This window comes from Ambystoma mexicanum, chromosome 5q, assembly GCF_040938575.1.
Source record: "Ambystoma mexicanum isolate Mex_15411 chromosome 5q, UKY_AmexF1_1, whole genome shotgun sequence".
Taxonomy (NCBI): domain Eukaryota; kingdom Metazoa; phylum Chordata; class Amphibia; order Caudata; family Ambystomatidae; genus Ambystoma; species Ambystoma mexicanum.
Window position 1 is genome coordinate 430,244,000 of NC_090933.1, and position 16,861 is coordinate 430,260,860.

The window sequence follows — 16,861 nt, forward strand, 5'->3', positions numbered from 1 at the left end:
TTTTTAGGCTGGACCCGCCCCTATTTAGAGACAACTGTGATAATTATAGAGTCTAAATATACTCTTTTCATTTATTTTTTAGGCTGGATCCGCCCCTATCCCAGAATACTTCAAAAGGGACGGGCGTGCGCTTCTGTGCACGCGCTTCCAGCAAAGTTGCTTCTAAAGTTGCTGTTACGCTGTTAAACTGCTTAAGCTGCTTAACGCGACGCAACGATAGCCTGTACTTTTGAAATGTAATTACGTTGAACGCACTAGATTCTATCCTGAGTATTATCCGGAATTTGCATATGCGGCGCTGTGCTGAGTGGGTTCATAGAAACAAAAGAGTATGTGTATTTACGTTCCTTTATTGAGACTGATAATTGCTTTCAGATATAACTGTCGCAGGGCGCAGAGCATTGAATCTGCCATCAATCACTGCGAGGCAGTAAAAAGAACTTCATTAGCGATACGTGCTGTAGTTGACATATGCTTCCGCGAGTGTGATTAGAGCATTTTCTGTCTTGTTGAAGGCAAAGGAGTTCAAACTTATTGTCTTGGTGTCTAAGCATTCTCTAGGATACTCCACTGTGTTACGATTGAGGACTTGTGATCAGTTGCCGTCGGCTGTTGCCGGAAATTGGATTGGTTGATAGTTTTTTTATCATCTAAAACTTCCAATACGGCTGTAGTAAGACCATATTGTGTTAAAAGTTTAAATGTTAAATCCTACCACTGCAGAGGTAGTACCTCAGAATATTCCTTTAGCAGTACAGAGAGGCCGTAGAGTATGTACACCAAAAATAATTAGTAAAAATAATATGGCTACAAAAAGCTAACCACATATTTCCCTAAAACTGCTGGTATGGATCCAATAGCGGAAGAGATTGCTGCAAATGAATTTGCTAATGAACTCAGCAAATCACTTAGTTGCTTGGGATCAAAACTTTTGGATGTAGTTATAACACGCCCTTTGACAAGATCAGTTGAAAGATGTAGAACAAATAGTTAGGATGAAATGCAGTTAGAAGAAATAAATGAATACAAACCTGAAGAACATGTGAAAGAGAGGCCATGCACAATGTTTAATGTAAAAGAGAAAAAACTGGTTGGAAAAAGTGAATTGAGTGGTACTGATATAATTGTACATAACGCACCCATGTTAAGTGACTTAATTGAATTAAGTGCATCTATGAGCATTTATATGGAAATGGATGTGTTAGATTTTGAATACATGGACGATGAGAAAGAGATTACATCGACGCCTTGTTTTAATGAATGTGCAATATTTTTAGAGGAATGTAAAACGCTTGCCGCTCCTGGGTCATCACCTAGTGTATATCTACAACCAAAAGGAGGGTATGTAGGAGACAACAGTATACCAAGAATATTTAAGGGACAGGATGTAAATCATGATAAGACTATAGCTGATTTGCAAGAAGATAGTGTGAGTAGCATGACATCTAATGACATGGTCTGGGCTCTAGATAATCTGCTAACAAGGCTAGTGGCAAAGTGTGAAAGTCTTGAAAAGAAAATAGATGTTCAATCTGTGTTGCTATTAAAAAGTATTAACCGTGCTCACAAAACAGTTAGAGAAGTAGGCACAGTCACTAATAAAGACACCCAAAAATCTTCTAATGAGTATACTGAAAATCATAGATATCATCAGTGTGACCCCGCAAAAGATACAATAGCAAAAGCCTGATTTACAAAAAAAGGGTGGTAAAACTATATTGAAAAATGGAAAAAAGGTCAATCCCAGGGTTGTAACACAAGCTTTTATGTAATCAAAAAAGACAACACACACAACACCTGACATATGGAGCTAATAAAAAGAACTGCTGCTATTTTGAAGTCAAACTGGCGGTGATTCTGGAAATGGAACCTGAACCTGCTCTTCAAATTCCTAACCACCCTCCGATAATTGATAGTGTAAGAGACGGGGGCTATAAGAGCATTGTCACCAAACCAAATGTGGCAAATAATGCTAAAGTCACAGCTGACGCACACAAAAATCAGAGAATAGTGAACAGTGTTAACTCTATGTCTGAAGAGACATGTGCGGTTTCCGACATCGATATGTGAATCTAATGCTAAACAAATAAAATCGGTGATGAATTTAGTAGAACTTCATAAAGCACTACAACTGAAGGCAGTCACATATAACTATGAAATGCCACTGTTGAACAGGGATGCTGTGCTGCGCATATTTCACACAATTGCCCCCCTTTGTTATATATGCTCAGACGATATTAGAATTGTTGATCAAATAAAGAACACAAAGGAATATATTACAAATATCTGGTTTAGTGCTGCATCAGCACTTGATATTGTGCTAAGTTTTGAGGATGACCTGTTTAAACTTGGATATATTGCCGGAGTGACAATGATACCTCAAAACAAACCCCGACCATTACTACCAGTGTCTAAAAAAAGATCTTAAATCCTCAGATGGGAATTTAAGTAAGAATAGTAAAGCACGATCTGGGGATATGAATACATACTCACAGAACACGAATAGTGCTATGCCCCCTGTCTCCGTCCTAGTGCCCATCCAAATGCCAGTATTAGATACGAAAGCTGGAGATGGAGTAGAGGGAAACTGGCAAGGGTTGCCTTCTGCAGCATTTAAAAGTAATTTTACCTTGCAGTCCCGATATTGAATATTGATTCTCTCTTGGAACACAAGAGGTTATAAAAACATATTTGGTGATGAGGAACTAGCTAATAATATCAATCTATTCTCGTTAATAGCCCTTCAGGAGACATGGCTGATCAGGTAAGCATATGGTAGCATATGGTGGCAAGAGATTGTCTGTGTTTGTTCCTTTGGCTCACCTTGTTGTTTTCTTGTCTCCCTTAGGCGCTGGAATGCGGCAACCAGTTGATGGAGACAGCACTGGATCGTAGAGATGCTGCGAGGAACGGTGAGTATGACGCGGCGCTGCTGCTGGTGATGCGACACGTTTAAAATGAAGACTGTTTCTGGTTCGAAGATGCGCTGAATCTGAAATCAGGTAAGAAATCCAGTAAAGTTCTTGTTCTAACCTTTCTTCTTCTTTCCCTTCTTTCTAGGCACTCTGGCCTCGAGGCGGGCATGGCAGGATGCTGGATGCTGACTGCAGACACAGTGAGCATTACGCTGCTGGATGCAGAATAACGCGAAGCATGTGCTGCTCTTCGGGCGTGTTTAAATAGCCTTCAAAGTAGTCCCAGGTAAGTATTCCTCCACAGCCACACCCGAGTAACAAAATAGTCCCTAAAATAAAATAGTCCCTTCAAGCCTCACATGGGCTTGGATGCTTATATTCCTTGCAGCATGGTCTGCATCAGGTAAGTTTTAACATATGAGCCTGGCGCCTATGGCGCCAGGACTGATGTCCCATATGAGCCTGGCGCCATAGGCGCTAGGACTGTACCCAGATAGCCCCTAACAGGGGTTGCTGGGTATGCTCCAGGAAACATAATGCCTGCTTCCGGGGTTCATGGACTTGGTCTGGATGCACGGTGGTAGGCATCATGACAGCACTCCCCCCCAAGGCCCCTCCTAAAGTTGTTCCTCCCCTTGGCCTTGGTTTGTCTGGGAAATTCCGGTGGAATCTTCTCACCAACCTAGGTGCATGAACGTGGTCACTAGGTTCCCATGCCCGTTCTTGTGGTCCGTAACCTTTCCAGTCGATTAAATAAAAAAGTCTTGACTTAACTATTTTGGAGTCCAGGATACTTTTCACTTCAAATTTGGGTTCCCCGTCTATAAGGACGGGGTCAGGTGACTTGGTTAGTCTTGTCCCAGGTTGTACTGGCTTCAGAAGTGACACATGGAAGACTGGGTGAATTCGCATACTAGCAGGTAATTCCAATTTGACGGCCAACGGGTTGATAATGGCCTTAATAAGGAAAGGTCCCAAATATCTAGGGTTAAAGGTCCGCTTTCCTTTTAGAGGTATGTGCTTTGTGGCCAAACAAACTTGATCCCTAATTTGGTATTGTGGAGCATCACTTCGATGCTGATCAGCGTTTTTCTTGTACTTTTCTTTTGCATGTTTCAAATGTTCAGTTGCTTCCTTAAAGGCTTCTGTAATCGTAGCGTGCAGATGGTTCACTGCGGGCATTTTTAAGTGTTGAGGCGAGTCAAGTTCTGAGGTTCAAAGGTGGTGCCCGTATATGGTATAAAAGGGGCTTTGTCCAGTTCCAGAATGTACAGAGTTATTGTATGCATATTCGGAGATCCATAGAATGTCCTTCCAATTACTTTCAGTCTGGTGTAACATACAACGCAGGTACTGTTCAAGAGTCTGGTTGGTCCTCTCCGTTTGACCATCGGTCTGGGGATGGTGACTGGTCGATAACCTCACGTCGATTTGCGGCAATTGACAACATTTCTTCCAAAAATGTGAAATGAGTTGACTACCTCGGTCAGAGACCAATACGGAGGGAAATCCGTGTATTCGAACAATGTTTTCGAGAAAATCCTTGGCCAGAATTGAAGCACAAGGTAATCCCTTTAAAGGAATAAAGTGGGCCATTTTGGAAAAAAGAACCACAATAACGAGAATGGTGTTAAATCCATTACATGGAGGTAGGTCTGTAATAAAGTCTAACAATAAGGTGTGCCATTATGTAGGTGGAATATTCAAGGGTTGTAAAAGGCCAGCCGGTTTTTTCTTTTGACTTTTGTTTTGGGCGCAAATGCCACAGGACATTACAAATGACTTTACGTCTTTTCGCCAGGTGGGCCACCAGAATTGTCTCTTAATTTTAGCTTCAGTTTTTGTGATACCTGGGTGCCCTTCCATCAGGGTGTCATGATAATTGGAGATGACTAGTTCTTGTAGTTCCTTATGTGGTAGAAATAGACGCCCTTGATAATAAGGTAGGTCATTGATGACAGAGTAGTCTGAGCCTTTCTTTACCCAGTCCTGCAGGGCTGTTGGATCAAAGAGTTGTTGGATCTTTACCTGAATATCTTCTAGGGTTTGTAAAGTAGTTATGCCAAGAATTCCTTGTTCTGAAATTATAGGCTCCGGGTTCGCATATGCTTCTTCCATTCCTATTCGGCATAAGGCATCTGCCTTGCCATATTTACAGCCTTATCGATAAATGATCACGAAATCGAACTCGGCAAAGAACAATGCCCATCGAAGTTGGCGTGATGATTGGGCTTTGGCTGTCTTTAAATACTGTAAGTTCCGGTGATCAGTGATTACAGTAATGGTATGCCTGGCACCGAGAAGATAATGCCGCCAAGCCTTGAAGGCGGATTTGATAGCTAATAGCTCCTTTTTGGTAACCGCATAGTTTAACTCGGGTGCCGAGAACCTTCTGGACCAAAATGCTGCTGGGTGAAGTTAACCGGTTTCAGGATCCTTCTGGGACAGGACAGCTCCCATGGATAAACTGGATGCGTCTGTTTCAACTATGTATGGGAGTTCAGGACGAGGATGCTTTAATACAGGGATACGAGAGGGTTGAGTCAAAGGCTTCCCAAGCCAATAGCTTGATAGGAGGTTACTGAAACCTTGCAAAAAGAGCTAGATTATTACTAGCTCAGAACACAAAAATCACCGTAGAGGAACAATACAATGTAAATTTATTTAACAGGAAGACATTTTTGAGTTTTTTGTGCCACTATGTGGCATCTATGCATACAATAGATCTGCATTATAGTGGGTTAGTATACAGTAGTGACAGTCTATTTTCTGTGTTGTTTACTTTCACAACACATTAACTTTGTCGACACTTGAGTATGTGTTTCTGGTTCGGTAGATAGATGAAAAAAGGCAGTGGCTGATGGAATTGGAGCAGCGCTGCACAGAGGATACCGAACTGTCTTCAGGACTTGGAGGTCGATTTCAGACTGGGTGAATAAAGGCTATGTTAAAACGGTGAATCTAGATTATGTACATTGGTGAGAAAAAGCAAGGCAAGGGACCTACCATATAAATGTTGATTAGCGCCGTGGCTGTGGTCTGAGTAAAAAGCAGCTGCTGGAAATGCGGCTGTAGGGGTCGATCTGCAGATGTCAGAGGCCCTGATCTAAGTCAAAATGGAGTCAGAATTGACTGGTAAGAGTTAATCTATGCAGGGGCCGTGACTGTACGAATGGTTTTATCAAGCTAGTGTACAGTGGGCGGCCAAGACTAGGTGTCTAAAGTGAAGAAACATTCATGACTGATTCTCCAAAGTTAAAATGATGCAAGCGGTGGATTAATACAAAAACGCAAAAATTGCGAGTCCGTTATATAGTGTTGTTTTAAATGTGCCGGAAGACTGTTTAACAGTGTGGGGCGTGAGTAATCCAGAGATCTAGACAACAAGGGTGAATTTGAAGAAAGGCGGAACCTACAGTAATTACGAAAGGTGGTGCACACAATGCGAAGGGAGAGAGCTGTGCCAAGAGACTTACCCGTGTCCCAGTCGGGAAAAGAGCTGTGTCACTGTCGTCGGGTATGCCTGACTGACTGCGCATGTCAGTAGTTAAAATGAGGCCGTAGTGCTTGCAGGCACTGCGCATGCGTCTGGGAAAAGTGTACGTGGTGGGCGCGGTCGTAATCAGTGCGTAGTTTCGCGCATGCTTGTTGGTCATGTTTGGCAGTGGACACAATTGAAACATGGAAATGTATAAGCCTTTTTTTCTCCTTGAAGCATCAAACAAGGAGATCGAGTTACATGCATGCAAGCAGAATTATTTTTAACAATAGAGTCAATAGGTACTAGTATTGTTATGATGCCAACAGTGTAGGGTTTCATATCTAGGCATATGTTGCAGTGTAAAGCAGAGAAACATTACGGCACTCTATAACATAGTGCCTCCGAATGCATTTACAAATATAAACAGTATGCTATTGCTGTGTCTTTTCTTTGTAGACGGGTGACCTTGAAAAAATGCCCTGTTATATTAAACTTCGTAAATTCGAAAAAAAATTTTAATTCGAAAATTTTTGGGCAGCTGAAGGGAGCGTACTCCACTGGATAGAGGAGACAAGTGGGAATATGGGTAATCATGGCGTGGTTAAAGCTCAATGAAGGGAGCAATGGGATGTGACTTCACTTATTGAAGAACAAGTTCCATTCGATGGAAATATTAAGACCCTGTCTCACAGAATCCAGGCGATAAATCCATTTTTGCTCAAGTTTACGAAGGGCAAGGTCCCTGTTGCCTCCGCGGGAAGGGTTGCCTACTGTTTGCAATATTGCCCAGAAGATGTCGTTATGGGTGTGATTCATCATTTTGAAGTGTGCCACTAGTGGTTTATCTTCTATTTGGTTTCGCACACAGGAACGGTGTTCGCAGATCCTTTGTCGAATTTCTCTCTTGGATTTGCCTATGTAGATAAGGTCACAGGGGCATTTGATGATGTATACGCACCATTTTGTTTTACAGTTGGTGAACGAGTTGAAGGTCCACTGGTTTCCTTTCAGATCGATGGTCTTGAGGTTGGCCGTGAGGTTATAGACGGAGCAATTGCCGCATTTGAAATGGCCTATCACAGGCGGGAGGTTCCACAGTGTGGTTTGAGTACTGTTGGGAGCATCCACTTCTGTGTACGTGTGTACAAGTCGGTCTTTCAGGTTGCGACTCCGTTTGAAGGCGAATCTTGGTTTTTCTGGTTTAAAAGATTCTGTCTGTAGTATGTCCCAGTTTTTTAGGACTGCCTTTTTGATTGAGTTACTCAAGGGAGTAAAAGTGGTGACGCAGGTCATTTTAGAGTTGGATTGATCTCTGGTGGTGGGAGTGAGGCAAGTCTCCCGATTGGTGTATTTGACTCTTTTTCTGGCCTGACGGATAATATGGCTAGGATATCCCCGTTCTTTTAGACGGGTAGCAAGTTCTTTGCTCTTGGATTCGTATTCCGTTAGTGTGGAGCAATTACGTCTGATACGTAAGAATTGGCCATAGGGTAAGTTGGTTTTCAACCCTAGAGGGTGGAAGCTGGAGTATTCTAGTAGAGTATTTTTGGATGTGGGTTTGCGGTATAGAGAGGTGCTGAGGGAGTTGTTTAGGTTCTTGGATATTGCTAGGTCCAAAAAAGGAATTTGGTTTGTACTGTATTCCATGGTGAATTTGATGCATTCATGTTGTGAGTTTAGCCAAAGCAGGAACGCGTGGAGATTTTCTTCAGTCCCTTTCCAAATCATGAACACATCATCAATGTATCTTAGCCAACAGCCGATTGATTCTTTAAAGGTGTTGTGTTTATTATAGATGGAGTTTTTTTCAAAAGTGTCCATGAACAAATTTGCCACATCAGGGGCAAAAGTGGCTCCCATGCTGGTCCCGTGGCATTGTTGGTAAAAGGATTGTTTAAAAATGAAGTAATTTTCCGTTAGAGCTAATCGGGTACACTCAAGGAGAAAAGCGGTGGGGGGTTCACTTGTTCGCCTCTCGTCTAAGTAGGTTTTAAGAACTTGCAGGCATTCAATTTGAGGGATGCTTGTGTAAAGTGATTCTACGTCCAGGGTAACTAGTAAATCCACTTGTTCGGTTTGTAATGTGTCCAGTTTTTTTATCATAGACGTAGTGTCTTGGACATAGGAGGGCATCTTACTGATGAAAGGCCTTAGGAAGTGATCCACGTAGATTGATAAGGGCTCTAGGACTGATCCGATGCCGGCTACGATAGGTCTCCCAGGTGGATTGGTTGTGTTTTTGTGGATTTTTGGGAGCAGATAGAATGCTGGAATAATAGGATGGTTGTTGACCAGGAAAGCTTTCTCGTCCTCGTCGATCCACCCTTCGTCGTATGCGTGACACATCAGGCTGGTGACTTCGGAAAGGATCCTAGATGTGGGGTTCAACGGTATTGGTCTGTAGAACTTGGTATTCGATAGTTGTCTTATTACTTCAGTATCGTATAGGGTGTTACTCCAGAGAACGATACCGCCGCCTTTGTCTGCTGGTTTGATGAGGAAATTCTTATTGTTTTCTAATGATTTTAGGGCCAGCCTTTGTTGGGCCGAGAGGTTATTCTTGAAGTGTGTTTGTTTGTCGAAAAGGTTCCGCATTTCTAAAAGGATGCGATTCTCAAAAGATAGGATCTCTGGACATATCATAGAGGAGAGAGGGGTGAAAGTAGATGGAGGTTTTAGGCCTGTTGATTTTGGCGGTTCTTTTACAGGGCTATCTCTGAAGAAATAACGTAAACGGATGGTGCGAAAGAATTTACGTAATTCCACCTCGGTGTTGAACATGTCAGCTCGGGAGCTGGGAATAAAGCTAAGGCCTTTGCTGAGGACATTGATTTCGTGTGAGGACAGGATGTGATCACTGAGATTAAAGATTGGGATCACCATGTTTGTTGTGCGCGTGGGGTCCAGTTCCGTGTGCGCATGGGGTGTTGACCTTGGTATCGGGGTCTGCCCCGTTGTCCCCTCCCTTGAAAACTTGAAGGTTGTTGGGGATTTTCAGCTCCTCTTGAGTCAGGCCCCCTAAAAAAGAGGGTTCGCCCATTTTTGTTTCTTTCCTTTCGGACAACCCTTGGTTGTTGGGCATCATTCATTTGACAAACATTAAATGGAGAAAGTAAATATTGTCAGTTTCTCCGACGATCTGTACAAAAAACTTCTAGACACCCCTTCGCTACTCGGTGTAACCACTACACCAGCGGCACCGGTGAAAGATCCGGCACTAAATGAGTTGGACACCCTACTACAAAAAAAGAAGAAACTCACCCGCACAGAGTCACATGGTCAACTCATGTTAGAGTATCTAAAAGCCGGCGTGATCCCCGAAGGCCTACAAGTAAAGAACATACCTCGGGTGTTTCTCGACAACCCCAGGTTTATGACCAAGTTTAGTGGTGTCGGCAACAAATGCTCCCGTGATTGGGTCATCTTAGTAATTGAAACAGCCGACGAGGAAACTAAGAAACAAAACGAAGAACTCAAAACCCTTGAGGACAAAATTAAAAATGATTCTGTAATACCAGAGATTAAGACACACCTGGACAAGATAGAAGAAGAAATAAAGAAATTTCAAAAATTCACAATTGACAAAAAGCTGTGGAAACTACAAAACGACATAAAAAACTACAAAGAGGAAAAAACCTATCCTTATTTAGTCCCAGGCTTCTACAACCAGCTGAACTCACAGGCATCAAATAACAGACAAAACCCACGGAGACAACAAAGGAATAAATTTGTCACCTTCTCTAATAGCTCCAACAGCAGCGATTCAGATTCAACTACCGCAGGAGCTGAAAATCCCCAACAACCTTCAAGTTTTCAAGGGAGGGGACAACGGGGCAGACCCCGATACCAAGGTCAACACCCCATGCGCACACGGAACTGGACCCCACGCGCACAACAAACATGGTGATCCCAATCTTTAATCTCAGTGATCACATCCTGTCCTCACACGAAATCAATGTCCTCAGCAAAGGCCTTAGCTTTATTCCCAGCTCCCGAGCTGACATGTTCAACACCGAGGTGGAATTACGTAAATTCTTTCGCACCATCCGTTTACGTTGTTTCTTCAGAGATAGCCCTGTAAAAGAACCGCCAAAATCAACAGGCCTAAAACCTCCATCTACTTTCACCCCTCTCTCCTCTATGATATGTCCAGAGATCCTATCTTTTGAGAATCGCATCCTTTTAGAAATGCGGAACCTTTTCGACAAACAAACACACTTCAAGAATAACCTCTCGGCCCAACAAAGGCTGGCCCTAAAATCATTAGAAAACAATAAGAATTTCCTCATCAAACCAGCAGACAAAGGCGGCGGTATCGTTCTCTGGAGTAACACCCTATACGATACTGAAGTAATAAGACAACTATCGAATACCAAGTTCTACAGACCAATACCGTTGAACCCCACATCTAGGATCCTTTCCGAAGTCACCAGCCTGATGTGTCACGCATACGACGAAGGGTGGATCGACGAGGACGAGAAAGCTTTCCTGGTCAACAACCATCCTATTATTCCAGCATTCTATCTGCTCCCAAAAATTCACAAAAACACAACCACTCCACCTGGGAGACCTATCGTAGCCGGCATCGGATCAGTCCTAGAGCCCTTATCAATCTACGTGGATCACTTCCTAAGGCCTTTCATCGATAAGATGCCCTCCTATGTCCAAGACACTACGTCTATGATAAAAAAACTGGACACATTACAAACCGAACAAGTGGATTTACTAGTTACCCTGGACGTAGAATCACTTTACACAAGCATCCCTCAAATTGAATGCCTGCAAGTTCTTAAAACCTACTTAGACGAGAGGCGAACAAGTGAACCCCCCACCGCTTTTCTCCTTGAGTGTACCCGATTAGCTCTAACGGAAAATTACTTCATTTTTAAACAATCCTTTTACCAACAATGCCACGGGACCAGCATGGGAGCCACTTTTGCCCCTGATGTGGCAAATTTGTTCATGGACACTTTTGAAAAAAACTCCATCTATAATAAACACAACACCTTTAAAGAATCAATCGGCTGTTGGCTAAGATACATTGATGATGTGTTCATGATTTGGAAAGGGACCGAAGAAAATCTCCACGCGTTCCTGCTTTGGCTAAACTCACAACATGAATGCATCAAATTCACCATGGAATACAGTACAAACCAAATTCCTTTTTTGGACCTAGCAATATCCAAGAACCTAAACAACTCCCTCAGCACCTCTCTATACCGCAAACCCACATCCAAAAATACTCTACTAGAATACTCCAGCTTCCACCCTCTAGGGTTGAAAACCAACCTACCCTATGGCCAATTCTTACGTATCAGACGTAATTGCTCCACACTAACGGAATACGAATCCAAGAGCAAAGAACTTGCTACCCGTCTAAAAGAACGGGGATATCCTAGCCATATTATCCGTCAGGCCAGAAAAAGAGTCAAATACACCAATCGGGAGACTTGCCTCACTCCCACCACCAGAGATCAATCCAACTCTAAAATGACCTGCGTCACCACTTTTACTCCCTTGAGTAACTCAATCAAAAAGGCAGTCCTAAAAAACTGGGACATACTACAGACAGAATCTTTTAAACCAGAAAAACCAAGATTCGCCTTCAAACGGAGTCGCAACCTGAAAGACCGACTTGTACACACGTACACAGAAGTGGATGCTCCCAACAGTACTCAAACCACACTGTGGAACCTCCCGCCTGTGATAGGCCATTTCAAATGCGGCAATTGCTCCGTCTGTAACCTCACGGCCAACCTCAAGACCATCGATCTGAAAGGAAACCAGTGGACCTTCAACTCGTTCACCAACTGTAAAACAAAATGGTGCGTATACATCATCAAATGCCCCTGTGACCTTATCTACATAGGCAAATCCAAGAGAGAAATTCGACAAAGGATCTGCGAACACCGTTCCTGTGTGCGAAACCAAATAGAAGATAAACCACTAGTGGCACACTTCAAAATGATGAATCACACCCATAACGACATCTTCTGGGCAATATTGCAAACAGTAGGCAACCCTTCCCGCGGAGGCAACAGGGACCTTGCCCTTCGTAAACTTGAGCAAAAATGGATTTATCGCCTGGATTCTGTGAGACAGGGTCTTAATATTTCCATCGAATGGAACTTGTTCTTCAATAAGTGAAGTCACATCCCATTGCTCCCTTCATTGAGCTTTAACCACGCCATGATTACCCATATTCCCACTTGTCTCCTCTATCCAGTGGAGTACGCTCCCTTCAGCTGCCCAAAAATTTTCGAATTAAAAACATTTTCGAATTTACGAAGTTTAATATAACAGGGCATTTTTTCAAGGTCACCCGTCTACAAAGAAAAGACACAGCAATAGCATACTGTTTACATTTGTAAATGCATTCGGAGGCACTATGTTATAGAGTGCCGTAATGTTTCTCTGCTTTACACTGCAACATATGCCTAGATATGAAACCCTACACTGTTGGCATCATAACAATACTAGTACCTATTGACTCTATTGTTAAAAATAATTCTGCTTGCATGCATGTAACTCGATCTCCTTGTTTGATGCTTCAAGGAGAAAAAAAGGCTTATACATTTCCATGTTTCAATTGTGTCCACTGCCAAACATGACCAACAAGCATGCGCGAAACTACGCACTGATTACGACCGCGCCCACCACGTACACTTTTCCCAGACGCATGCGCAGTGCCTGCAAGCACTACGGCCTCATTTTAACTACTGACATGCGCAGTCAGTCAGGCATACCCGACGACAGTGACACAGCTCTTTTCCCGACTGGGACACGGGTAAGTCTCTTGGCACAGCTCTCTCCCTTCGCATTGTGTGCACCACCTTTCGTAATTACTGTAGGTTCCGCCTTTCTTCAAATTCACCCTTGTTGTCTAGATCTCTGGATTACTCACGCCCCACACTGTTAAACAGTCTTCCGGCACATTTAAAACAACACTATATAACGGACTCGCAATTTTTGCGTTTTTGTATTAATCCACCGCTTGCATCATTTTAACTTTGGAGAATCAGTCATGAATGTTTCTTCACTTTAGACACCTAGTCTTGGCCGCCCACTGTACACTAGCTTGATAAAACCATTCGTACAGTCACGGCCCCTGCATAGATTAACTCTTACCAGTCAATTCTGACTCCATTTTGACTTAGATCAGGGCCTCTGACATCTGCAGATCGACCCCTACAGCCGCATTTCCAGCAGCTGCTTTTTACTCAGACCACAGCCACGGCGCTAATTAACATTTATATGGTAGGTCCCTTGCCTTGCTTTTTCTCACCAATGTACATAATCTAGATTCACCGTTTTAACATAGCCTCTTTTACACTAGGATGACGCCCCACTTATTCACCCAGTCTGAAATCGACCTCCAAGTCCTGAAGACAGTTCGGTATCCTCTGTGCAGCGCTGCTCCAATTCCATCAGCCACTGCCTTTTTTCATCTATCTACCGAACCAGAAACACATACTCAAGTGTCGACAAAGTTAATGTGTTGTGAAAGTAAACAATACAGAAAATAGACTGTCACTACTGTATACTAACCCACTATAATGCAGATCTATTGTATGCATAGATGCCACATAGTGGCACAAAAAACTCAAAAATGTCTTCCTGTTAAATAAATTTACATTGTATTGTTCCTCTACGGTGATTTTTGTGTTCTGAGCTAGTAATAATCTAGCTCTTTTTGCAAGGTTTCAGTAACCTCCTATCAAGCTATTGGCTTGGGAAGCCTTTGACTCAACCCTCTCGTATCTCTGTACTTCTCTACCCTCTTGAGTCAGGCCCCCTAAAAAAGAGGGTTCGCCCATTTTTGTTTCTTTCCTTTCGGACAACCCTTGGTTGTTGGGCATCATTCATTTGACAAACATTAAATGGAGAAAGTAAATATTGTCAGTTTCTCCGACGATCTGTACAAAAAACTTCTAGACACCCCTTCGCTACTCGGTGTAACCACTACACCAGCGGCACCGGTGAAAGATCCGGCACTAAATGAGTTGGACACCCTACTACAAAAAAAGAAGAAACTCACCCGCACAGAGTCACATGGTCAACTCATGTTAGAGTATCTAAAAGCCGGCGTGATCCCCGAAGGCCTACAAGTAAAGAACATACCTCGGGTGTTTCTCGACAACCCCAGGTTTATGACCAAGTTTAGTGGTGTCGGCAACAAATGCTCCCGTGATTGGGTCATCTTAGTAATTGAAACAGCCGACGAGGAAACTAAGAAACAAAACGAAGAACTCAAAACCCTTGAGGACAAAATTAAAAATGATTCTGTAATACCAGAGATTAAGACACACCTGGACAAGATAGAAGAAGAAATAAAGAAATTTCAAAAATTCACAATTGACAAAAAGCTGTGGAAACTACAAAACGACATAAAAAACTACAAAGAGGAAAAAACCTATCCTTATTTAGTCCCAGGCTTCTACAACCAGCTGAACTCACAGGCATCAAATAACAGACAAAACCCACGGAGACAACAAAGGAATAAATTTGTCACCTTCTCTAATAGCTCCAACAGCAGCGATTCAGATTCAACTACCGCAGGAGCTGAAAATCCCCAACAACCTTCAAGTTTTCAAGGGAGGGGACAACGGGGCAGACCCCGATACCAAGGTCAACACCCCATGCGCACACGGAACTGGACCCCACGCGCACAACAAACATGGTGATCCCAATCTTTAATCTCAGTGATCACATCCTGTCCTCACACGAAATCAATGTCCTCAGCAAAGGCCTTAGCTTTATTCCCAGCTCCCGAGCTGACATGTTCAACACCGAGGTGGAATTACGTAAATTCTTTCGCACCATCCGTTTACGTTATTTCTTCAGAGATAGCCCTGTAAAAGAACCGCCAAAATCAACAGGCCTAAAACCTCCATCTACTTTCACCCCTCTCTCCTCTATGATATGTCCAGAGATCCTATCTTTTGAGAATCGCATCCTTTTAGAAATGCGGAACCTTTTCGACAAACAAACACACTTCAAGAATAACCTCTCGGCCCAACAAAGGCTGGCCCTAAAATCATTAGAAAACAATAAGAATTTCCTCATCAAACCAGCAGACAAAGGCGGCGGTATCGTTCTCTGGAGTAACACCCTATACGATACTGAAGTAATAAGACAACTATCGAATACCAAGTTCTACAGACCAATACCGTTGAACCCCACATCTAGGATCCTTTCCGAAGTCATCAGCCTGATGTGTCACGCATATGACGAAGGGTGGATCGACGAGGACGAGAAAGCTTTCCTGGTCAACAACCATCCTATTATTCCAGCATTCTATCTGCTCCCAAAAATCCACAAAAACACAACCAATCCACCTGGGAGACCTATCGTAGCCGGCATCGGATCAGTCCTAGAGCCCTTATCAATCTACGTGGATCACTTCCTAAGGCCTTTCATCAGTAAGATGCCCTCCTATGTCCAAGACACTACGTCTATGATAAAAAAACTGGACACATTACAAACCGAACAAGTGGATTTACTAGTTACCCTGGACGTAGAATCACTTTACACAAGCATCCCTCAAATTGAATGCCTGCAAGTTCTTAAAACCTACTTAGACGAGAGGCGAACAAGTGAACCCCCCACCGCTTTTCTCCTTGAGTGTACCCGATTAGCTCTAATGGAAAATTACTTCATTTTTAAACAATCCTTTTACCAACAATGCCACGGGACCAGCATGGGAGCCACTTTTGCCCCTGATGTGGCAAATTTGTTCATGGACACTTTTGAAAAAAAACTCCATCTATAATAAACACAACACCTTTAAAGAATCAATCGGCTGTTGGCTAAGATACATTGATGATGTGTTCATGATTTGGAAAGGGACCGAAGAAAATCTCCACGCGTTCCTGCTTTGGCTAAACTCACAACATGAATGCATCAAATTCACCATGGAATACAGTACAAACCAAATTCCTTTTTTGGACCTAGCAATATCCAAGAACCTAAACAACTCCCTCAGCACCTCTCTATACCGCAAACCCACATCCAAAAATACTCTACTAGAATACTCCAGCTTCCACCCTCTAGGGTTGAAAACCAACTTACCCTATGGCCAATTCTTACGTATCAGACGTAATTGCTCCACACTAACGGAATACGAATCCAAGAGCAAAGAACTTGCTACCCGTCTAAAAGAACGGGGATATCCTAGCCATATTATCCGTCAGGCCAGAAAAAGAGTCAAATACACCAATCGGGAGACTTGCCTCACTCCCACCACCAGAGATCAATCCAACTCTAAAATGACCTGCGTCACCACTTTTACTCCCTTGAGTAACTCAATCAAAAAGGCAGTCCTAAAAAACTGGGACATACTACAGACAGAATCTTTTAAACCAGAAAAACCAAGATTCGCCTTCAAACGGAGTCGCAACCTGAAAGACCGACTTGTACACACGTACACAGAAGTGGATGCTCCCAACAGTACTCAAACCACACT